This window comes from Ambystoma mexicanum, chromosome 3q (assembly GCF_040938575.1).
Source record: "Ambystoma mexicanum isolate Mex_15411 chromosome 3q, UKY_AmexF1_1, whole genome shotgun sequence".
In the NCBI taxonomy this organism is placed as follows: Eukaryota; Metazoa; Chordata; class Amphibia; order Caudata; family Ambystomatidae; genus Ambystoma; species Ambystoma mexicanum.
Window position 1 is genome coordinate 1,092,565,146 of NC_090926.1, and position 24,956 is coordinate 1,092,590,101.

The 24,956-nt window shown below is 46.5% G+C and overlaps 1 protein-coding gene across 3 annotated transcripts in view; it reads right to left on the reverse strand.

Annotated features, from left to right (window-relative positions):
* LOC138581962 (coagulation factor XI-like) overlaps nt 1-24,956 on the reverse strand; it is a 349,622-nt gene that overhangs the window by 118,829 nt on the left and 205,837 nt on the right. The window lies entirely within an intron of this gene.

The window sequence follows — 24,956 nt, forward strand, 5'->3', positions numbered from 1 at the left end:
TCTGTTTATGATACAGAGAACCCACCCCTGTCAACTTTACACACAATCTATATCTGATCCAAATACATACTTCCCCGATAGACAGTTGTTTGGCATTGCATACACACATCATGCATTTACTGATGGTAGCCCCTGTTCCAATTCTGTCGTTTCTAGGAGCTTGGGTTCAAAAATGGCAACATATTTCACTTTTTGGTCGGGTTACCAATATTGGATTTGTCCCCGCATTTACACAAATATTCGCAAAGCATGTGGGCATTAGGTGGTGGAGTGTCAGATTTTTAACATACATACATTTTGAGTAATATCCTCTTTTCCGCTAAAACCCCCCTGAACATACCACCGGGTCCTAACACGTCTTCAAATGTGCACAGAAAAATCACAAGAATAATGATATTACTTATAAAATTTTCACAAGTCCGCTCTATGAATGATCCATCTTTTTAGATTTATGTTCTGGCCCCAAAGGGGTGTGGTTTCCCCCCAGCACAAGGTTGAATTTCTGCTTTTTCCAGTTCTGCCAAGCCAGCTTGCTCTCACAGGCAGTGCTCCTCCCCTTTCCTTCCAGGAGGAAGCCACTTTTACGACCCCCCCCCCCAATAAAACATTTGCCTGAGTCAGGACAGGGCTTTGTTCAATTTCCTGCAGAGCCCAGGTAATTCAATCAGAGAAGTGTCATATCCCTTTTGGTGGGAACAGCAAAAGGCAGCTAGGCCTGGGAACACAGCTGTTGTGCAAGTCTCAACTCCTGTCAGGGGTAGCTGGTGGGCAAAATTCCCTCTCTTTTTAAGCCAGGCCTCAGCTAAATGTCTCTTTGGCTGCCAGTTTTCCTGTCCAAATCAAACTTCCAATTTTTACGCATGCAGCTAGAATGCTGATTCTAAGTTTAAAACTATGACATTTAAACAATTGCAACCTATGTGACACTCAAAAGTAGGTCTCTCAATTCTTTTAAACATTTAGATTTTTAGTGTCTTTCAGTCCAAATTTACTTAAACTGCTGAAATCCACAGCTCAGCCAGTTTTGCTATGAACATTATTTTAGGCTCATCCTCTTTCCAGATTTTGTATGCCCACAAGACTTTATTCTGTCAAATGTCTGCTGGTGTTCAGTGAGATTGTTGGATATTCTGCAATGTTTGAAATGGGCATTCTGAGCTTGCCTTCAGAGAAACAAATGGTGATTTCTAAAGTGCTTTCTAGCGAACAGGCACTGCTGTTTTTCTCTTTGGCACCCCATTTCACTCATGGCTCTTCTGACCCAGCACACCCGCACCGGGGGGTGGCAAGTCAGGCGACCATTTTGGTGTGCGCACAAACTGCGCGGTTTTCATAGATTCTGGCTCACATGTGGGCTTTTTCGGCCATCTTGGATTTCCTAAGCCCACAGCACCAAATGTTGTAGCATAATAGTCCAAACGTGGGTCAGAACACCCAACAAACCCCCCCGCCCGACTGCACTTGGATTGAGTCGAGGGGATGTCGGGTGCTAAGGATGTTGACCCACGTGCTGGGAGGTCCGCATCATCTTCTTCCAATTCCGCAGATGACAAAGTTCAGCATCCTTTCCTCCATCAGGGGTGGATCAGTCGGTTTTCCTCGCCGGTCCTGATGGGAGTATTGGGCGGTACACTGGGCCCCTTGCGTCTCTGCTCCCGGTCTCCGGATCGTCCTCCTTGGCCAGTCTCCAGGTTTTCTTTCTCCTAGGACGACAAAGGAAGAGCGGCAATACCTATTCATGGACATTTCTCCCCCACCATTGATATAGTGGGGTGGCATATATATTTTAGAACTCAACAGATATGAACATGCACATTTTTTTTAAATTAAGGGACAGGAACACATAAACTTGAGAAACACAGAATTTGATAGGCTATAGGTAGGATCTTTTAGGGTTGGAATTGAATTACTCTGGAGCGGTACCCTCTGGGATTACCGAGGACTCCTACAGTTGCTGAAAAGTGTGCCTGGGATGGCAACACTTCAACTGGTTTATGTGGACCCACTTGTCTTCCCCCTCTGCCAAACCGCCTTTGGGGATGCGGATCTTGTAGGCCACAGGGGAGATCTTGTCTATAATCTCAAAGGGTCCCTTCCATGTAGGCAAGAATTTCGCTGTTTGGCCTGGTTCCTTTGGAAATTGTAAAGATAGACCCGGTCCCCCACCTGATATTCCTTCCTGGAAGTTTTCAGGTCATAGTGGGTCTTCATACTCTCAGCTGATCTTTCTAGATTCCGCTGAGCATAGGCAAAAGCATGCTGAAGGTGTTTCCTTAAATTCTCCACATACTCATGAGTTGTGGAGGCATTTATCAACGTTTTCTATTGAGTTCTGTAGAGCAAATGCTGAGGAAGCACCATCTTGCGTCCAGTCATCAACTCAAATGGTGACATTTTGGTTGCAGATGAAGGGGTAGATGTGATGGCCATTAGGACCAGAGGTAATCGGATATCCCAACTTGGCCCAGAATCTGCCACAAACTTCTTTAATATGCTCACAATGGTTCGGTTGTATCTCTCCACTGCTCCAGAAGAAGCTGGCCTGTAAGCAATGTGTAGCTTTCTCTTGACCCCCAGTATCTCCCACATCTTTGTCATTACTTTACTGGTGAAGTGGCTACCTCTGTCTGACTCAATCCTTTGAGGTAGACCAAAACGGGAAAAGATGTGGTTAATCATCAGGGCAGCTGCTGTTTCTGCCTTGCAATTTGGGGCTGGGAGACATTCCACCCACTTAGTAAACAAGCATGTCACAGTCAACATGTACTTATTTCCTCTAGACGAGCGAATCACAGGGCCTACAAAGTTGATTTGTAAATCTGACCATGGCAGTGTCATCCCCCTCTTTTGGAGAGGCGCCCGGTGTGTGAGGGATGTTGGCTGAAATTGTGCACATACAAGACAACCCTTCAAGTATTGGTTGAGGTCCTGGCCCATGTGTGGCCAGTATGCAACCTCTCTTAAGATTTCCAGTGTTGTGTGAAACCCCTTATGACCGGCGGTGGCCGCATCATGGGCGTGACTTAACATCAGGCTTCGGAATGAGGTAGGAACCACCCACTGATCGTGGCCAGCTTTGGATTTCCTTACCAACAAACCGTCTTGGATCCGGAACATTTTTGGACATTTCATCAACACTCTAAGGTCCTCTTTCCCGTTGTAATCGGTATCCGTCAGGGGAAAGTTCTCAGGGTCCTCAATGTGTTGGTAAAATTTACCAATTATTGGATCCCCCTTCTGAGCGGTAATCAAATCAGCATCAGGGGTCTCCTTGCTCCATTGGGCAGTTGACAGATCATTGTGAGCATTTGTCTGGGACCTAGTGATAGCAGTGACCTGGATTTCCCCCAACAGGGACTCTATTTCTATTAGATCCCCTTGGATGGCCCCGGTTTTGGCCAGCTGACCAGCTAAGTCATTTCCAGTTTTGTCTGGTCCCTCTACTTTGGAATGACCCTTGATCTTTTTCCAATAGATGGTCATCTCATTCGAGGTGACCAGATCATCAATGTTTTGGATCAACTTCCCATGTTTCAAGGGTTTGTTATTAGCACATAACATGCCTCTGGTTTTCCAATTAACCAGGTGCTCCACGAACCCGTTCCGTACATAATCCGAATCTGTGATTATGACCAGTTCGTGGAGTTGATGCTGGACAGCAGTGAGGATGGCCTGATGCACAGCCATCAATTCTGCCACCTGACTACTTCGGGGACCAATTTTGTATCCAGCGGAGGGTTCTGGGAACTCCTTCACCCACGCATTCTCTACGCCAGCCACCAGTTCTTTCTCCCCGTCGTTGTCAACATGGTACGAGCATCCATCCACATAGACAGTGGGCATTCCCTCACACTTGTCCTCTTCAAAGACTTTGTGTGGGGAATTAAGGTATGCCTCCGTGTTGTCCTTGATTTTTAGACTTTCGTCCTCGAGACAGTTTTCTCTGGCACAATCATGCAAGTCAGCCAGACCTTGCGCGAGGGGACTCTTCTTGTTTTGGCCATATCTGACCTCCACAGGAAAGCCTTGCATTGACAGAATTCAGGAAGTAATTCTGGAATTACTCACATTTCCGGCCCGGATTCTGTCACTTTGGAGATATTGCAGAGGCTGGTGTGGAGTCTCCACTATGATGTGTTCCCCATGGATAAACGGGCGGTAATTCTTTAATGCCCACACCGTTGCCAGGAGTGCCTTCTCACAATCGTTGAATGTTTCCTCCACAGAGGATAAAGTTTTGCTCGCATAGGAGATTACTTTATTGACCTTGTCATGCTTTTGGTATAATACTGCCGTCAAGCACGTATTAGAGAACCCCGTCTCCAGGAAGAACTCCTTGTTTCTGACAGGGTAAGCTAGGCAAGGCTTATGTGAGAGGCTTCTCTTGAGTTGTTTTACCGCCTCGGCTTGTTCAGGACCCCATTCCCACTTGACCCCCCCATTCAGGAGATGAATCAGGGGTCTGGTGATCTCTGCGTAGCCCTCAATGAACTTTCTGCTGTAATTAGTCAGTCCAAGGAGGCTCCTTAGTTCCCGCAGAGTTGCGGGGTCTTTCAGTTTCTGAAGTGCTTCCACTTTCTTTTCCTGGGGACAGAGACCCTGAGGAGTAATCTCATGCCCCAAAAAATTAACACGGGTTCTACACCACTGTGCTTTCTGAAAGGAAAGTTTTGCTCCGGCGGCCCTCAACTGGGTCAGAACATAACGGATCTCCGCTATGTGTTCCTCCACAGATGAACTTTTGATGAGGACATCATCTACATAAGCCAGGTTACCCCTCGCACCCAGGTCGGGCATGGCCTTATGTAGGAAAATGTTGAATTCATTGCCTGAGTTGAGGTATCCGAAGGGAGTCCGGGTCCATGTATACTGCTGGCCCCCAAAGGTAAAAGCCAGCATGTATTGGTCCTCCCTACTGACCGGCACGGTCCAGTATCCATTGGTCAGGTCTATTGCAGTGAATACCTGTGACCCCTGAATCTGGGCCAGCCCTTGGTCAATGTAGGGAAGAGGCCATCGGGAAGTATGGACCCGTTTGTTGAGCTCCCTGAGGTCGGCGCAGAGTCTCCACTTGCCGTTTGGCTTCAATATTCCCAGCACCGGATTATTGAAGGTGCTGTGAACTGGACGGATTATTCCCCGGGACTCAAGGTTCTTAATTATTTCAGTAAGGGACTCCATGGATGCGAGAGGCAAACGATATTGCTTCACAAACACTGGAGTCATGCCAGAGTCCGTGGGGATTGTTGTTGTGTGGATGTCGGTGCGGCCACAGTCATATGAGTCTACCGCAAAGAGATCTTGGAAATCCAAGAAAACTTGTTTCAACTTTTGCTTTTGTTCCAGAGTCACACAGGCATCAGCTAGGTTGACTCTCTCTTCCACCATCTGCCTGAAGCCTGGAAAGACTTCTGGTTTGGCTATTTCAGCGGCCTCCTCCAGCTGGGTGGAGAAGTCCCTGGTCAGAGTGCTGATTTGGACTGGAGGCTTCAGGTGGGAAAGGCAGCCCTCATGGACCTGGAAAATCACCTCATCCCTCCTGAAGTCACAAGTCACATCTTCCTTACCATAAGGGCAGGAAGTGTACACCAGGAAGTCCCCCCATGCCGGGTAACAATCCTGTCTGGTGTTGTATTGTCATCACTGTCACTGTCAAAACAGTCCTTGGGGATTGGTCCTAACAGTTCATTTCCTAAATCGATGGAAAAATGTCGGTCATCAACCGCCATTCCAATAATGGTGCCTGCGGCTAGAGTAACACTCTTTAAGTCGCTGTTATCCACCTCGATTAGAATGGTGTCATGTGCTATGTTGACTAATGGAGTTGGGTTTACCCCCAACCCTTGCTTTTGGAGAGAAGCGTTTAGATGTATGTAAGCATCAGGGTTTTTCAAATGTTGTCCTCTTTTAGCTTTCACTTCCAGGGAGAATTGTCGGGTCCTTTCTGGGATGTTGACTTCCTCTTTAATCTGAATTTCAACTGCATAAGGTAGCAATTGAGCTGACCTAAATGCTTTTTCTGGATCATCAAAGCCCATGGGATTATCTGCTAATCGGGACCAAGCTTTGAAGTTTATTAGGTCCAAACTAATGGCAAAGCGATTGAGAATGTCACTGCCTAAGTAAAAGGCGGCAGTGACGTCTCGCACGACCCAACAATTATGGACTATGCTCTGGTTGCCAATGGAGATTTTGAGCATACACCTGCTTGGCAGGAGCTGTTTGGAATTAGGTGCTTCCAGGTCCATTTCCCATTTGTCTATCAGTTTGAATGTTGGAATGGCTGGATCTTTTGGGAGTTGGCGGAACATGGCTTCGCTGATGAAGCTCTTACCGTTGTTCACGCACACTCGAGCGAGAACAGAGTCCTTCCCATCATTTAACTGAACAGGGATGAACAACTGCTCTCCAATTTGCTGAATATCAGCCAGGCTCTGAGCTGATTTCACATTTTTCTGGACTTTAGGAGTGGGAGTTTCTGATTGTGGATTAGTAAAGAATTTCAAAGTGTTTCCTTCCAGCGTGGAGTACCACTTTAAACTGGAAGGAAGGTTGATTTTCAGAAATAGAGATGACCCCCCATCACCAGTCTGTTGTCCTACTGCTATTACTGTCACGTCTGGAATTTGGTTGTTCTGGGAGTGAAAATGTACTTGGTCAGATTTTTGTTCAACCATGTGGCAGGTGCCGTTTAAACTAACATGGTTGACACTCTGTTTTAATTTTATTGGTCGGCTAGTCTGGGTCCAGAGGACCTTGTTTACACAATCTATTAGGGGTGACAACCTTCTCAGGAGGTCATTCCCTAGTAAACAAGGGGTGCCCTCTGGAGTCACTACTATGACCGGGTGTTTCACCTTGTGTCGCCCAATTTTAATGTCCAAGTCTGCAGTCCCCTCAACGGGAATTTCCTTCCCGTCAAAGTTCTGCAGTTGTCCAGGAAGAGAGGTGAGAGGAATTCGGTAATTCTCCCCCCTTCCTGCGTTTAGTTCCTCAAAGGCCCTTTTGGACAGAAAGGTAGCTTGGGATCCAGTGTCCACCAGTGCCAAAATTGTACCCTGCCCCTGTATTTGTACCGGGGCATAGTATCTTACCTCCTTCTCCTCAAGGGGGCACAGATAATGCACATTTTTGGACAACTGGTGGGCTAACTTTCTGGTTTTGGACATTGCTAGAGCAGAGATTTGGTCAGAATTCCAGAGTCTTGGGAATCTGAAAGAAAAAGTTGGCAGCTGGAGATCAGAGCCATTGTGGGTTCCCCTGGTTCCGGTTCTGGGCCGCCCCCCCCTTTTTGGAGGCAGTCACCAGGATGGGTGTGAACCAGGGGATTTCACTAGATCTCTCACTAGATGATTGGATGTTTCGGACGTGTGAGGGAGAGACTCCAACATCCTCTGTGGAGAGGGCAAAGGGATATGTGTACTGCTCCCCTGCACAATAATGTGTGCATGCGCTACATCTTTAGAAATGGCAGGAAGATTAGCTGTTGAGAATGTACAACCATGCTGCGTGATCAAAATGCCATGCATTTCCGGAATGAGAAGGTCGCCTTTCAGCATTGGGCTCTGCAGATTGTACACGTATAATAGGAACAATTATATATTACACTAAATGTTATTAGTGTCTAAATTGCTCGTGTGAGCCTGCAAGGCACTACCCACGGCCCGCAGTCACCCCACTAGGGCTCAAAAAGTCATTGCAGTAGAAGAAAATAAAACTCACAGGGAAATTCAGCAAAACAGTGTTGTGGTTACCGTACTCGATTTCCAACAAAGAGAACAGTCGAGGCTCAAAGGGAAATATGCCCGCAGTTACCTCAGCTGTCTGATTTATGAATAAAGACCCAGATTTTACAATTGGAGTAGTGTAATTGCGGTCAGCACGCCGTAAAACCGATGATGCAACGAAAGTATTTCAGGCTTCTAACATCCGTTACTTAATGGCGTGCTTGCCGTTTGCAGGTCTCAACTGTAATAGCAGCCGACAGGGTCAGACTGGGACAAGAAATAAGCCTGGACACCCAAAAAAAAGTGGCCCACCCCTTGCCTTATAAAAATGGCTCACCTCTCGCCTCATGACCCTTGACCTCTGATGATATCAGCGGAAGTGATGTCATTTGACCCCACCCGAAAGTGACATCCCAGGAAGCGATGAAACACAACCTTTCACCCCTTGACAAAAGAGGAAGTGGCATCAAATAGAATTGTCCCTAAGTACACTACGAAAAATACATCTCATACAAGAATAGATCACCATATGTGTCATTAATATCTGTGTGTATAGATCCATATTGTCAAATTACTGTGTATGCAAGCAGACGTCCAAGGCCAAAAGATAATATGTTATTGTATGGCAGTTACGCCTATGCTCTTTTTTATAGAACAAATATGCATACAATATCACACAACCTGTGTTGGTACTCATTTATGACCTCAGATGGATGAAAGGCTGAGATGGCCTTAATGGGATTCGAACATGCGCATCGCAGCAGCGAGGCCCAACCCACTAAGCTATCATATCGTAAAATGAGCAATTATTCTGTAGTGGATACCATTAAACTGGTAACTGAGATTTAACAGACTACAGCGCTGTCCGCTGTGCATGAACTTCCTGGGACACCTGCCTCTGCTGCCAGATACCCAGCTGTTGCCTGTTAGAAGGATAGGTGTCATATAGTTGTCTATCACACAACCACTGATCAGAACACACGCCTTAGGTCTGCGACACACACACACACACCCCAACCGCGCATACTACTGTGAAATATATAACCGTAAATTACACGCCTGCAGTCTCATACCGGTGCGACAGCGCTCACCGTACTTATGCACGTTCCTCCCTGGATATTGTCCTGTCACTCGTCTCCTTGTGATATACCAGCCTGCTGTCTGTTTCACAACTAATCTCCCAACCAGTGATCTGTAACTCACATGTGCTGAAAGTCACATACGTACTGTTTAGCCAGAGGCACTAAACTGGCATTTGCAAAGAAGAGGGGGCTTGTTATATCTCCATAATTCTAAGGCAGGCCCTGGAGGGATAAATAGAAGGAACTCATCCCAAGGCGGCAGTAGCCCCAGAAGAAGCAGCAGCAGCAGTGCTCTCCACTGCAACGATTGAGGGGACAGTGCGCATTTCAAAGAGGGTCAACAAAAACGAATGCTTCTTCTGTGGAAATTAAAAAATGCATTTTGTCTTTGTGTATTAGCAGGAAAGAGCATCTTATATTGTATGTTTGAGGCAACCTACGCTTGACATGCAAGGTCTTCCTGCTGCTTGAACTGGAATGCTGAAGTCTGGCAATTTAGATATTCTGGCATTTTGGAATCTCAGCTCACCCTTCTCTCCAGCCACCTCCAGTATCAGGTCCCTGTAGTGTCCTTTCAATTACGCCACCCGGAGCAGGTTTGGGCCCAAAGGAGCAGTGCGCTCTTTCCATAAGAAAGGGACTAGAGAAGGCTAGATGCCCGAGTATGGCCACTGGCATACATTTTTCCAGGAACATCTCAAGTGGCCTTCCAGAGGGCATCAATTTTTTATCTCTAATCTATCTTTAGATCTACCACACTGATGAGCGAAGGATTTACAAGTCTGCACTGCAGTCTGCAGCCATTTTGATCACCTTCCTCTAGCACCCCCCGCCCCATCAATGCTTGTTTTTAACAGGAATTCATTGCAGGGAACAGATGAGAGGACACATATTGCTTCAAAATCAAGTGCCTGAATGCAAGGATAAAGATGTGAAAAATTGGTACTGGCTGCCAAAACTAGTCACTCTACATAAGTGGCTGGCATGTATGGTGAGGCAAAATAGTGATTTAGTCAACATTGTATAAAAAAAACAAACCTACAAGTGCGCTATGATGTGTCGTCATGCTAATGTGGGGAATCGTCGTGATTTCTAATTATTTCTTGTCAGGGTTGCTGCTCTCATATTGGGGCTGGATCACTGCAGGTGGTAGGTACTACGTATGAACCTGGTGAGATAGATTACCTTGTGCAGTGCCAGGAATCACTTCCAAAATGTTGAATATATGAAGTAATCACAACCTTTTAGTATTCCTGCTTTGCCTCCCTTGATTGCTCAACGTGCCATTTCTTTGTGATGCAGTTACCAGGGCTTTAAGTGGGCCGGGGCCTGCCGGGGCTGGGCCCCGGCAGGCTCTGAAATTTCGTTTTGAGGCGGGGCCCTGCCGGGGCCCACTAATCTCCCCTGGCAGCCCCGGCCACTACACGAAAAGGCATTTATTTCTACAGCCTGAAGCTCTCGCTCGTGTGCGAGAGCTTCAGGCGTCAGAAAAAAATGCCTTTCAGCCGTAATGGTGGCGCCGCACCTGCGAGGCATCCCTTTAATCAAGGGATGCATGTGGGCCAGCGCCACCATTATGGAGAAAACGTTAAGCCGCTGGAAGCAGAGGCCTTGCTTTCTAAATACTGAAGTTCCCGCGGATTCGCGGGAGTTTCAGTCTTTAAGAAAAAGGCCTCTGCTTCCAGTGGCCTCACCCTTTTAGCCTTAATGGTGACGCTGCCCCTCCCCAGCTGGCGAGGGGCAGCACCACCATTAAGGCTGAATAGGCGAGGCGCTGTCCCCTGCCAGGCAAGCCTATACAAAATAAATGCAGAGATTAGCACCCTCTCCCACATAGGGGAGAGGGTGCTAATCTGCAAAAGGCACCTGGCAGGGGTTCCAGTAGCCCATTGAGCCGAAGCTCGTCAAGGGGGCGTGGCCTAACGGGCCAGCAGGACCCCTGCTGTTAGGCCACGCCCCCTCAATGAGCCCCGGCTCGATTTGTAGTGCCACTTAAGGCACTGGCAGTGACCTTATTGATAATTACGGCTTTGCTAATTGTACGCTCCTTTTCAAGATGTTTTACTTTCTAAATTGACAGAACACTGTTCCTCTCGTTTACTCACCCTCCATTCACGCATCTTATCCCATGACACATGTAACGGGTTTATCATTTCTGGTTTACGCCCACTTCTTCACACATAAACAACAGAAGAGACCTCAGTGTTCTTGAAGTTACTGGACGTATAACGCCTCCACATGACTGCTCTCATTGCATTGCTATCCATACACTCACATGCTCATCAAACAGCGCATGCTGAATATTTCATCTGGCTATTTCGGTCCTTTAATTATTTCTTATACTGTTGCCGCTAAACGTGTGCTGTTAGCTGTATGAAGTAAAATCTTATCTGTTGGGTGTTCACAGATTCCGTGATTCCCATGTGCAAATTGAGATGGCGCGCTACCTTTCCGGAAGGCATGCTGGCATGTAAATAGACCCTGCAGCTTTCTGGATTTTGCAAATGTTACTCTAAATTAACCATGTGTTGTGATATGAAATGGTTGAATGAAAACCTGAATTTTGCAATCTCTAGAAATGGCAGTCTGTTACATCAGAGTTTCACAGTTTAATATTGCACATTTAAAGTTGGTTTCAGCTGCCCTTGATGAAGCTAACCCACAGTCAATCAAGGCAATCAGTGAGGACCTCCATCCTCAAAACATACCATTCGGCAGACTATATGATTACCCTTTCCAGGCATGTTCACTACACCTGCAGCTCCTGCTACAGTATAGCTGATTCATCTTCCAGCGCTCGGGGGAAAAGGATGGTGTGTCAGAGCAAAAGAAGAAGGAAAAGGGTGACAGGGAAGATGTGGAAACACTCGACTGAGGAGTCGGACAGAGGACGGACTAGCGCCAGGAATGAGGAAACGACCTTAGGCAGAAGGAGAGAGTGAAATGTGTGAGAGACAGAGACAAAGTAAGAGGTGCAAGAGATTGCGAAAAGTCAGCGGACAATTTACAATGTGGCACTGGCAATTGGGTGAGAAAGCATTTGTGAGGTAAATCATTCCGTACAACTTTACTCAAGCAACCCAGCTCACACCACCACCATGGCCATTCTCCTCCACACGCCTTTGCTGCCTGATGCTGCTCTGCACTCTGCTCTGGCTGGCAAAGTGGCTGGTGGAGTCGACGTGGACCGACTGGTGCAGACTGCAAAGTGCACACAAGTTCATCTTGGCGCGAGAGTGGCACTGTGAGGAACATTCTGGAAATGCTGCTGGGCCTGGCCCCGGGCCCTGGGCGCCATGAAATCATGGCAGCAGTGGCGCTGGCGGGCAAACTGTTACATTGTAATGTTACAGACAGTCCCGCCGGCGCCACCTGCTGCTCTATCCCCCATGGTCCACCGGCTTTCCCCTGCATGCCATACTGAATAAAGCAATTGCAAATGGTGCAATCGCAATACACCAGCTCATGCATGGTCGGCCCAGGCTGTCCTCCAGCCAGGCTCGAGTCGAGTCTCCAGCTCCAGGGAGGCTCCACGCAATGCAACTTTGTGCAAGGTGTTGCTGTCTGCTGCAGAGCAGGCCAGCCCAGGCATCCAGCCAGGTAATGGGCTCACAGACACGGGCCAGGCGGGGCCCCATGAGTGCCGCCGCTGCTGCCAGCATGCTGTGCACATCCAGCGACATTTCAGAGACAACAGCAAAAAAAATTACAAAATATATATATCTTTTTTCAAAACAGGCTCAGGTGTGGCAGCCGAGGCTCAAAGGCCAGTATGCCCACAGTTGCCTCGGCTGTTTATTTTCCGAATGAAAGCACTTTACTAGACGTGTGGAAATAAAGAGTTATGAAGTCATAAGTTATGAAGTCACTTTACAATTCAGCTTACAAAAGGCTGGCTGGCATCTGAGAGCTGAGGTAGGGGGGCACACGGGGGGGGGCATGATTTCAGAGGGGGGGCACTGGCCCCCCCAGGCCTCCTCCTAGTGACGCCACTGCTCCCTCTCTCTTTCTCTCTCTCGCTCTCACTCTCCCTCTCTCTCTTAATCACTCTCTCTCCATATATCTCATTACCTCCACCTCCTCCACACATCATCACACACTCATATATAGATCTATTCCTGTAGATAAATGCTGTGCTCTGCTCACTCCATTTGATTTTTCTTAACCCTCCCCTTCTTTCAGTTTATGTTATTCAGATATCCTCCCTCCTCAAAGATGCTCCCTCCTCATCTCTTCAAGTGTTATGGAAACCTTTCCCATCCTCCTCCCAGTTGGTCCTTTCCTCCACTTTCACCTCCATTCCCCAAAAGTGGTATCTATACTTCTACCTTACTTGTCCACTTATTCTCCACCTCCTGCACCAAACTCCACTCTCCTCAGGTGTTATCTAAACATGTTACATTTTTCTCCCACTTGCTCTCCTCTGCCAATTTCTTCCCATTCCCCTCCAAGTTGTTCTCTTTCTCATCTTTTCTGAAAGCACTCTCTTCCACCTCAATTATTGCCCCCAACCTCACTCAAAGCTTATTTCTCCTCCTCCTTTCTCTCCATACTACTTCCTTCCTCCTCTTCCTCTCCCCCTGATCTTGCAATTGTGTTTATTCCTATAGGTCATCCTCATATTCTATTGCGTGTTCTATATCCAACAACCCAGGTATGCAGGTGTGTGTCACTATTAGGTCTGCTATCTCCAATGATCACCAGGTTTTCCCTTGTTATGGTAAGGGGGCTGGGTGAGAGACTTCACTGCTTTACTATGGCTTCAAAACCTGTGTACGCCATATTGGAATCTCTATCTTTCTCTCCCTCTCTCTTCAACATGCATACACCAAGGCATGGTGGCTGCGCCCTAGAACAGTATAACTTTTCTTCCCACCATAGCAGAAGGTATTACACAGTTCTTTGTCTAATGTTCATTTTAAATGGATTGACACGTAGGCTATTCATTCATAAGTCATTGTTGTGCTATACTGCTAGACGTCTACTATTTTTAATAGAAACTGGTAACTGATTGCTGCCTGGTGGTCGATGGGATGTATTTTGTCGTCTTTAGGTTTCAGTGTTAAAAAAAGCTTTCCATTCCCTAAATTGGTGTTTCTTTCTTAATTTCTTTTTCCATCATGTTTCTACCTTTTTTCGGTTTCTCTTTCCTCCTGTCTTCCTTTTTTCTCTCCATTCTTTTCTTGCTTTTGTGTCTATCCAATTTTTGTCCTTTTGTTTTCTTTCATTTCATTTCCTTTCTTTCTCCTTGTTATGAAGAGGGAAGGTCGAAATCTTCCCACCGTTCCGAAAAGCATTCGAACGGGAAAAAGTACTGAAGACAGCATGGCCGTTCGTACGAGCCCACACAACCGCCACTGCACCCACCAAGGTGGATGAAGACCAACAGGATGAAACCAGAGACAACTCAATTGACAGTCTCGACTAAAAGTGCCAAGAAGCCATGCCTCACGTTGTTAGAGACAACACGACATAGCAGCGTTAGACACGAAGCACACGTGCCCATCTGCACATCGGTACACAATCATGCACCTAAAACACACAAAGAACACATGCGTACAGTGCAATAAGTTAGAGGGGAGTAACATGTACATACTGTCTGCATGTTTATTGTTTAGCCATTAGCTTGTCATTGCAACATAGAAACCGCAAGAAGATCTCGTGTACTTGCTTGCAGATGCTTAAATGCAAATAAGCCTATGGCAGTGAAGTAACACTTGAGAGAGCCGACAGAGCCATAAAGCACTAACCTATGGATACTATGGAAAACAGCACAGTAGGAACCAGACCATTGCTTAGGAAATCACAGTAGGCCACAACCGTCTCAGAGAAGCTGAAGTTAAGCTGGACGCAGTACTGTCCAGAGAGCTGCATTGTGAGGAGCGGACCACTACCAAGGTCGCGTTGTTGCAAGTGACATTCTTTCCCCTGAACTGAAGTAGCAGCAACATGGCAGGTGCAAATAATTCTCTTGAAATTCAGACTAATTCAGAGCTTCAGAGCTCACAAAAACAGTCTCTGAACACGTGGTCCAGCAGTGTTCAAGGTGAGCCAAGAAATGGCAGCTGGGAAGAGCAGCGATCTCACAATCCAATGACTTGCAACAAAGTCTTTACAACCGAGCCGAAGTTGTATGGTGCAAAAGGAGCACTCTCAATAGTCATGGTGGTTCACATGAGTTATAATGCAGACACATAGTTGCACATATCACCTTGAACAGGTACACTCCGAGCTGAGAACCAACTTGGGTCCAAAGCATGGGGGCTAGTAGCTCAACCAGTTGAAATGTATGGCCCTAGGGGTGGGTATCTGGGGCCACCGACCAATCATCAGGTCGGCATACTGCAACATTTAGAAGTAACATTTTTAGGGGTTGGTCCAGGCCTGACACATGACATGGGAGTACCAGTAAACTAACCAATATGAGGACCGCTAAAGGGGAACTACCACTCAACACCCAATCCCTGACTGATAGGTTTCCTGGGGAAGGGCCCGCAATGTGATCCCATTTTGATGTAACCACACTACAAAACTGGCCTACGAGCCAGTGTTCTCTGAGCTTTGCCTGGATTCTCTCCATGTACTAATCCCTGATGGTTTATTGGCTTTAATAAACCACAGTTGAACTTGCTACCTGTCTTGACTTACGTTCCTTTTGGAAAAGGGAAGGAGTTAGGCCAGAGTTTTTGTACTCCTATCAGCCACCCTGCTTGCCTGGGAGGTTTCCCCTAACAAGTTGGTAGCAGAGGTGATGGTTAGTCACGCTAGACTGGCAAGAAGCTGCCTCCTCCGCACCTGGCACTGAAAGGCTGTGGGACCCCCACAGGCATTGTGAGACAACCGGGAAAGTGCAAACCGGAGAAAGGTCATGTGGAGCCGTTTGGAAATCATCCTGCCTGCAATCGGTGTAAGGTCCAAGGCAGATCAGGAGGGCGAGGTGAGCGCTTGACGGGGAGCCAGTGGCCGAGCAGTGTCGACGAGCACAGAATTTAAGTATTGATTCAGACAATTAGCACTTGTGGGTTTAAAAGAGGGTGTTGAGTATTTTGTGAGGGGGGAAGTATTGTTGGAAGTATTAATAGTTTGGTTAGTAATATATAGCATTGGTTAGTAGGGACCTGAGCGGAGGTAGAAGCCCCTTTTATATGTCTAGGAAGCGTTTGGTCTTTGAGGTAAAAGGTTCTGGTGAACAACCAGGACTATAGACCTGAAAGGCTTGCACTACAGAAGTATGTAAATAAATAATTCCTGTGAATTGGGCATTTTAGTTCTGGGAATAGATGACAGTATTTCCGCGGGCGTTAGCTGGAGCTACCCTAGATTGCGGAAGGTTAACTACCTGGTTAAGTCTCCTGGAGAAAGGCGTTTCACATGTTTGGTGACGTAACTGGTGCAGTTAGTCACAAAGAAATAGAAGTATACTGTTACAGCTGTGGGGTTTTGCAGGTTGTTGGGAAATGTTGTGTGGAATGGGAGCAACGGGTCATTATTCTATGTCTGTGTAAATTGTTTACATACCTGAATCAAAATTTAGCTGGTGACGTCACCCTTAGGTCGGTGCATAGGACAGAGAATTGTGACCCGAAGAGCTAGCATTGGTAGAGAGGTGAATCAGTGGTGGTGCACGGAAGGCGGATGAGCAGGATTGTGTTGGTGTGTCAGAGAAGGGCAGCGGTGGTAAAGAAGGGGCTGTACGCGGAGTAAGCCATGTAAAGTGCAGAGCAAACAAGGCTTGTAGCAATAGAAATATATAACCATTGCATTGTGAACTTTTCCCTCGACAGCGGATCATCGAAAACCTCTGTTAGAGGTCAGGTAAAACTGTAATGTATTCAGTGTACCAAGGAATGGTGTGGTGACCCCAATTCAACACATGTGTAAATTGTTGCCACCATACAAAGATATGATTGTTAAATATCGTATACCGTGGTCTAAGTACACTGAAGGGAAGATAATGAGGCCATGGCCATTAACAGCAGTTTCTCCAAAGACGTGCTGCAATCGCCTATAAGGGTAAGAAAATAGCGAATCGCATGGACATATTCGAATCATGGCGCATGTTTCAGGAGGATGCAGTGGAGCGTGTATGGATGATGAATATGCAGGAGGCGAAGGTAAAGGGATCTGACCTTTCCACACCACCTCCTGCCCGCCTAGTGTACTGTCCGATGACACAGATGACGATCAGAGGATATATCCATTAATATCCATTAAGGGAACTAAGGGCACCAGAGGGGTACTCCAACCCAACATATAAACCACTACCACATACCAAGCAGGAGAAAACGCGAGGTGCAAGGCAGGTTGGTAGCAGCACCGAAGCGCACGAGGAGGGGCTGCAGCGTGCCAAAGCAGAAGTGAAAGACATAAGTACGGAGGAGTGGATAGCAGCACAGATACTCTTGAAACGTAAAGGGAAGACAGCAGGAGTAGTTGAAGGTGCAACAAGCGCCATAGAGGACTTGGAAAGGGAGCAGGGGAGACTGGGCAGTGCAGGTAGAGGAGGAGCGACGAGAGATGGACAGGGAAGCAAAAATGGAACGAGAATATAGAGAAAGGGAAAGGGAAAGGAAAGAGAAATTGGAAAGGAATAGAGGGAACAGAGAAGGGAAAAGGAGTGTATGGATAAGGAACAAGTGGAGAGAATAGAAAGGAAGCTCAAAGCGAAAGAGAAGGAAGATAGGGAGAGAAGGTAGAGAGGGGAAGAAGGCAGAAATGGCAGGATGGAGAAGGAAGATAATAGAGCAAGAAACACGCAGGTATGAGGAGAGAAAACAGAGGAAGTTGCAGTTGGAGAGGCTGACGAGGGAACGAGCACGGAAAGAGGAGGAGGAGCGAGCAATAAGGGCAGTTGGTGAACTGGCTGCACTAGAATGGGAAAGGAAAAGACAGGAGGAAGAGGGGCAAGTGGAACAGGACAAGGTAGATATACATGGGGAGGATCGACAGGGAATGGCGCCGCATGCCTAGGGTTATGGAAAGGGGGGAGCAAGTATCATTTAATGGACATTGATCTTGATTTAGAGCCTACGGCCGACTTAGCCTCATGGAAATTGACTTTTTCAGCAACATGGACGAAGGATCTGACAGTGAAGACAGAGACAGCGGTGATGAGAGAGGGGTGGCACAGCAAACTCTACCTCACAAGGACAGGTGCAGGGACATCATGGTAATGCAGGTCTCACAAACAGAGGGGACGAGGACCCGACTTAGACGATCAAACACAGCACGCAACTGACAGGTGCAACATACAAAACGCATACATTAACAGAATAAGAGATCTTCCAGGGCACAGGAGGGAGGAGACAGCACTGGCACACTCCAGAGGGCGACTGTTTAGAGCACATGAATAAACATGACGGTTACCCATACTAGAACCCACAGACATATGAACAGACATTCAAGATGAAAGAGGGCCTATTTAGATTAGACAGTATAGACGGACACTGTAAGAAAGAGCAGCCTACTCACAGATGCCACTAATAGAGAGGGGAGGGAAAAGGCCTCAGTGCGTACTCTGGAAACACACAGACAAGGAAAATATCAAATGCAGGTTACCATTGTTGAGTGCGGGAGCTGGGAAATGGATACATGAAATGGAGAAACTGACAGCAGGGCACAGGCTAGCAGTGGGTGACGTCAAGGCACTGCTTGTCTCCATACTGGGTAACGCAACAGATGACATATGGAAGAGGGCGGAGTTTCCCGGGGTCACCATTCAACACACAGCACATGACGGGTCCCTATTTGAAAATTGCAGAGCAGCAGTATAACAGGCATTACGGACCCATTACCCGGACAGGTCAGACAAAGGGGCTATTACGTCATGTAAAATGCATGATGAAGAAGATCCTGTTAATTATATTCAAGAGAGCTGTGGGCCAAAACAATAGCAATTTTTTTATCATATCTTAGTACTGAGGTTACCAGATCCTGTACAGAAGAGCTTGAATAAATTGGTGGGAATAGAAGCAAAGGGATGGACAGAAATACAGCTCACAATTATACACCTTTACAGGCTATGGCAGGAGAAGGCTAAACAAAAGGCAGAAGACAGGATGACAGATGAGGCTAAGCTAGTTCTAAAGAAATTGTCAAAATATGCAATGGAAGGGGCAGGTAATACCTAGCCCCATACCACAGACACAAGCACCAGCACCACAGCAACAGAACCAACCACAGCAACAATACGCACCGCCCATGGGAGGAGGGTACGTGGGACTGGGCAGGTTCCAGCAGGGATTCTGAGGGAGGGGAGGGTTCCAGCAGGGGCGGAGCTTCAGACCACAAACACACCACCATCCAGGAGGATTTCGGGGATACAACCAGTAAATGCCACAGTGACCGGGAGACTTCTCGGGGGGATTCACCAGCCAAGGGAGGGAACCACCTCAGTGCTGGACCTGCAGGCAGCTAGGACATATTTCAAAAGTGTGCAGATTTAGAGGGGTGCAACAGAATTGGGGAGATCAGGGACAGCAGACGTATAAAGGAGGACAGGACGATTACTATTATGCCCAAGATGCACAGCAACAAGGACAGATACAGAATAACCAACAGCAGATACAACAAGTACCTAATTCACCAAAGGTACAATCACGGACACCGCAAATGACAGCACCACTACCCCATTATTTACAAGCAGCACAATTTCGGGGAATCATGCAACAGTTAGCACAAATACAGGACTATTACACCACGGAACACATGGACACAGTGGCGACAGTTCCATTTAAATGGGTGGGAGGGGTCACCATGGTGGGGAACAACCCTTCCCCATGGAACGGATTATCACTGTATCCTCAATAGGACAGCCTTCAAACATGTTGTGTCCCATCCTGTCAGTTACACCCAATCCTGCAGAGGAACCTTGCATAAGGGTGGCGATAAGTGACAAAACAGTTTCCTTTCTTGTTGACACTGGAGCGACTAGGTAATGTATTCGGGAAGGGACATTTGCATTGTCAGGCAATGCCATGAACACACAAGGATTCTCAGGGGCTCGAGAAGTTGTTCCTTTTACTGCTTACATCCCTCTATCTATAGGAGATAACAACTTACCTTTACCTTTACTCTACTCTAGACGAGCACCTGTAAACATATTGGGACGTTACATCATGAGCAGACTAAACATGACCATCTCATTCCCAGGCATAGTATGCTCCGCACCAGGCATACACATGTTGAATGTAAGACAGATAGTCAAGCATATTGTGGGAGCACAGTACAGACAGGGGTGTCATTGGTCCCAGAAATGTTCCAATATGGGACAGATGTGGCAATTGCATGGATGCCAGGCATTGCAGGGAAGGTATGGAGGGTGCCAGGCAAGTACCCATTCAGACCAGAAACACCACTTGATGAGCAAGAAGGAACACTAGTACCCATTAGTGCTCTCTATGCTAGACTATTGTAATGCACTCTACCTGGGCACTTCACAACAAAATATCAATAAAATGCAGGTTCTGCAAAACAATGTCATTCGAGCAGCATTAAATATCCCAAGAAATCAACACATCTCTGAAACTAGACAATCATTAAAATGGTTCGACATCAACCAAACAATAGACTTAAAAACTTTGTTGCTTACACACAAATGCCTCTCCAATCAGGCACCCATTTACTTGGCCATCACTATCTCTCGCTACAAATCATCACGACGCATCAGAACTGCCTTAAGGCACAGTGTCAACATACCCAGATGTAGGTAACAACGTGCAGGCAGAGCTAGTTTGCCTGTCCTTGCAGCCAGAAAATAGAATGCCCTCCCCGTCTCCTTAAAAGAGGAATCTTCCTACTAAATATACCAGAAAAAGACCAAAGCTTGGCTCCACAGGCAAGAGTCTATATCTAACGCCTAGCCTGCCCAACACATAGCGGCTTGCACACACCTGTACAATGTAAATCCTTAGTTCTCTGCCTGTATATTTTAAATCGGTGCTATTTTGCTGCTTATTTCATTGATGCCTGTAAATGCTGTATTCATTGCTCTTATTCCTTATAAATGTCTGTATTATCACAACATGTAAGCTTAGTGCCCAGTTGCCTAAGGGCTCGGTACGCTCTTTAAATAAATAAACTAAACTAAACTAATATACATCGAGTCAGTTCTGGCATGGGAGGAATGGAGTGCAGTACATGCAACAGATGACAAAGGGAAAGCGTGGAGAGCAATAATTGCAGTGGCAGAGGGATGCAGGCTAACAACAGTAACAGATGAGGAGCTATTTATGGAAGAGAAAGTAGAAACAGAGATGATGTTCGAAATTAGTGTACGGTTTTGGTTACAGATTCATTACAGAGAGGTTGCGCAACAAATGGCAATGGCGTGGGAAATGCCGCCCATGTTCTGGGAGGCGGATTTGGGCAAAGTACCCAACAGTTTATGGACCACAAGTCCCTATGATGTAGGGTGCATAAAGATCATAGGGGGGGTGAAGATAAAATTAAAACCTAGAACAATGTTGCCATGAGTAAAACAATACCCCCTAACAAAAAAGCAGATGAGGGCATTTATGAAACAATCAGCGCCCTCATTAACAGAGGCATTTTAGTACCATCAGAATCTCCATGCAACACCTCAGTGTACTCCGCACCCAAGGCGAACTGAGGGTTATGGTGTTTTATTCAGGATTACTCCTTTTTAACCACATTAAAAGTATTAGAGTATCCAGTAGCAGCAAACCCAGCAACAATTTTGTGTGGCATTCCGGCAGAAGCCACCTGCTTCACCGTGATTCATCTAAAAAAACACCTTCTTCTCAGTACCACTACACCCAGACTCACAATATTTGACCAGCTTTATGTATCGCAACCAGAAGTGGAAACATACTTGGCTGTCACAAGGGTACTGCGAGTCACCATCCATCTTTAACAGAGTGATCCAGATGGATTTAGGCAACATCGAGACAGAGAGCACGGTCCTACAGTATGTGGATGACATCTGATTGGTAGCAAGACAGAGGAAGTGTGCAGGACAGACGCAGTACGCATGCTGACAGTGTTAGCTGACAAAGGATACAAGGTGGACAAGGCTAAACTCCAGTGTCAAAGGGAAGTACTGTATATTGGACTGCTGATATCCAAAGATGGAAGGCACATTGCACCAAAGAGAGCATACCCCATCCATACAAAAGGTCTCGTAAGAGATATTTGCCTTTGCAATAAGTGATTATTTAGCTTGCGCAGATTGAGTGTACTGACAAATACTAATACAATAATGCCTGGCTTGCGATTTTCAGGATGGCAACTTTATCATCTCGTCAGCTGCTCGGACTAGGCAGCGTAAGTGGTCATAATGGATCAAATAAACTTCATTCTGACTCTTTTTTCTGATCCTCACTGGAATATTAGGCACTGTTCCATGGCAGTTGTATTTTGCAATACATGCTACCGCTGTGTCCCTCACTAACATTCCCCCGACCCGAGCAGCAGGAACTACCATGACAGTTGGAAGAGAAGACACTGCTGATAAGGTAAGGCGAGGTAAGCGCAGTGCTGACACAGACATGAAGGGAGTTGACATGTATCTCAAAGACACTACACGAGTAACAAACAACATGTGATACAAGCACATGTCCAAAGTTGGTAGGAATACCAACGGGGAGAGCTGGTAAAACAGCAACATTGAGGTGGATGTCCAAGAGGACCTTTCCATATGAAGAGAGTTACATCAAGACCCTGGACATGATGACCAATTACTGGCAGCTCGCTGAAGGACTGCAATACATCACTGAAGGCCCGGAAAAGGGAGAAACAAAGACTGTCACATTGAATGAATTGCCATGCCCATGGACGAGAGTAAAGGTAACAGGAGCAGAGCCCTGCTGCTGGGAGGGACCACAGATACTGATCTATAGAAAAGTATATGCTAATGATGGCTGGGAAGGCAGAGTAGTGGGAAGCAAGGCACTGACCTTAGCAAATGCACCAGTGAGCAAGGTGCATGAAGAAGACAACAAGTGCCTGAAGAAATGGGACAGGAGTGAGAACTTAGATACGTGGGTGGGAAATTAAGCTGGACCAATGCCAATAAGTCCACTGAAGACACCAGCTCTGTTTTACCAGCACAATGGAGATGATGAAGTTGACGAAAACGTAGGATGCAAAGCGGTTGAGATCATTCCAGCAATGGAAGTAGGAACAGCAGAGCTCATGGACCACTATTGGGCGTGTGGATCCAAAGCATATGAGAAGCTGCCTCCTTACTAGGGAGGAGTATGTTCACTGGTACATATCACCATGCCTTCATTGGTGGTACCTAGGTAGGACGTGAAGCTTGATGACTTCCCTATAATGTAAAGCAACAAAAGAAAGAAGAGATCACTAGAAGCAGTACCATCCACCCGAGCAGAACCAGCGGGCACACAGGAAGAACTGAGCAGAGTGAAAAGAGGGGGGAATGACTTCTCTGGAAAATCAGAAGCAGCATTGGATGAGGTACCAGTATCACACAGACTGTTCAGCAGAAAACAAATGTTCTTTGGATCCCTGATCCCAGGGATACAGACATACACTAATGCTAAGTGGTTACAGATCACTTGCTGGGAGTTGATGGTAACCATAAACTTAACCGTGAATGGATTCAACACCATAAAAGAACTCAGGAGCAATAAGACTGGTGTCGCTCCAGAATAGATATGTTCTGGATCTCTTCACAGCAATGGAAGGAGGAGTTTATGCCAAAATCGGGAGGTCATGTTGCACATTCACACCGGTCAACTACGAAGATAACTGAACTCTCTCAGAGGCAGTTGCACAATTGGCCCAAATGCATGCGCAGAACATGGGAGGACAAGAGCTGGCTAGTGCATCTCTGGTCATGGATGCCATTCTGGATGGCATATGGACTGAAAGTGATAGTTGAGGCCCTGGCACTAGGAGCAGCATCCCTGTGAGGGATCAAGATATGTATCGGAAGGTGCAAGAAGACAGCAAAGGAAGCAATACGGATGGAGATTCTGATGGACATGAGCATGGAAGGAGCAATGGATGATACTGTAAAGGAGAGAGACTGAGGGAAAGGATAAAAACATGTGACCGGTTTCCGGTTGGAATGAAGGTGGACAATCCACGTAACCCAAGGAAGTATGAAGGGAAGTGGGTTTGGTGCAAACCAGAAAGAGGGTGCACCCACATGTACTGGCCATTCACGACCATGTGACTAACTATGGGCATCTCAGAGGGATTATGAAGATATGGCAACTGATAGATGATCCAAGGTGGTGTGGTCGACAACCACTAGGGAAAGTAGTACAACATAAGCAAATGCATCTGTCATAGCTATGATTACACTCACAATCAATGACAACTCAAACACATATCCTAACTCCTGATCTCTTCACAAACATATTTAATTCAAATCATTTACCTGGTCAGTTCCAAATCCGAATCAGATCAGTCACAGAATTCAAAACATTTACTGAAACGTTATCAGAAATCCCAGTGGTCAAGCCTGCGATGACACTACCCTTTTTTCCTGGTGCTGTATTGGTTTTCTAACCTCCATGTAACACAGATCGTTTTCTCCAATATTCTGTAGGGATGTGTATGTTGTAACCTCTCATAGATGAACACCACTCTTGCCAGACAACTTCGCACAACATGCACAATGATCCAACATATCACTGTGCAATTTTTCACTGAACTTTTTCGATCTGACTTTACAAGAGCAGGGATAGGGCAGGCGGGTGTAATTGCAGGGAGACTGCCACAAACCTCCTCCCACATTTATTTCTCCCACAGCTGGCCTTTTTCTTCCACTAATTTTACTGTGGTTAGGATTTTAAATTGATTGGGACATGGGACGTCCAGTATAAGAGCGCATGTCTACAAGTGGCGATAGAGTTGCCAACCTAAAAGCACTCCTGTAACGATGTGTTAAACCTTTCAATAGTGATTCCCAGGACGATTTTAACAGTGCAAAGCTGTGCAATCTCAATACTATTCAAGGTGATAGAACTACTCTCAACTACCCTTACAGTCTTTTTCTCATTGTACTGCCTAGTTTAACCAAATTCTATCCCGTGAAAACAAACCAACATATTCTTTTATGCATCAAATCAATGAATGTTTCCCTTTGATGTGGGGCTGGTTTAGGGATAATTGCTAGTACTACTTTATATAGGCAACAAGGAAGTGGTCATTG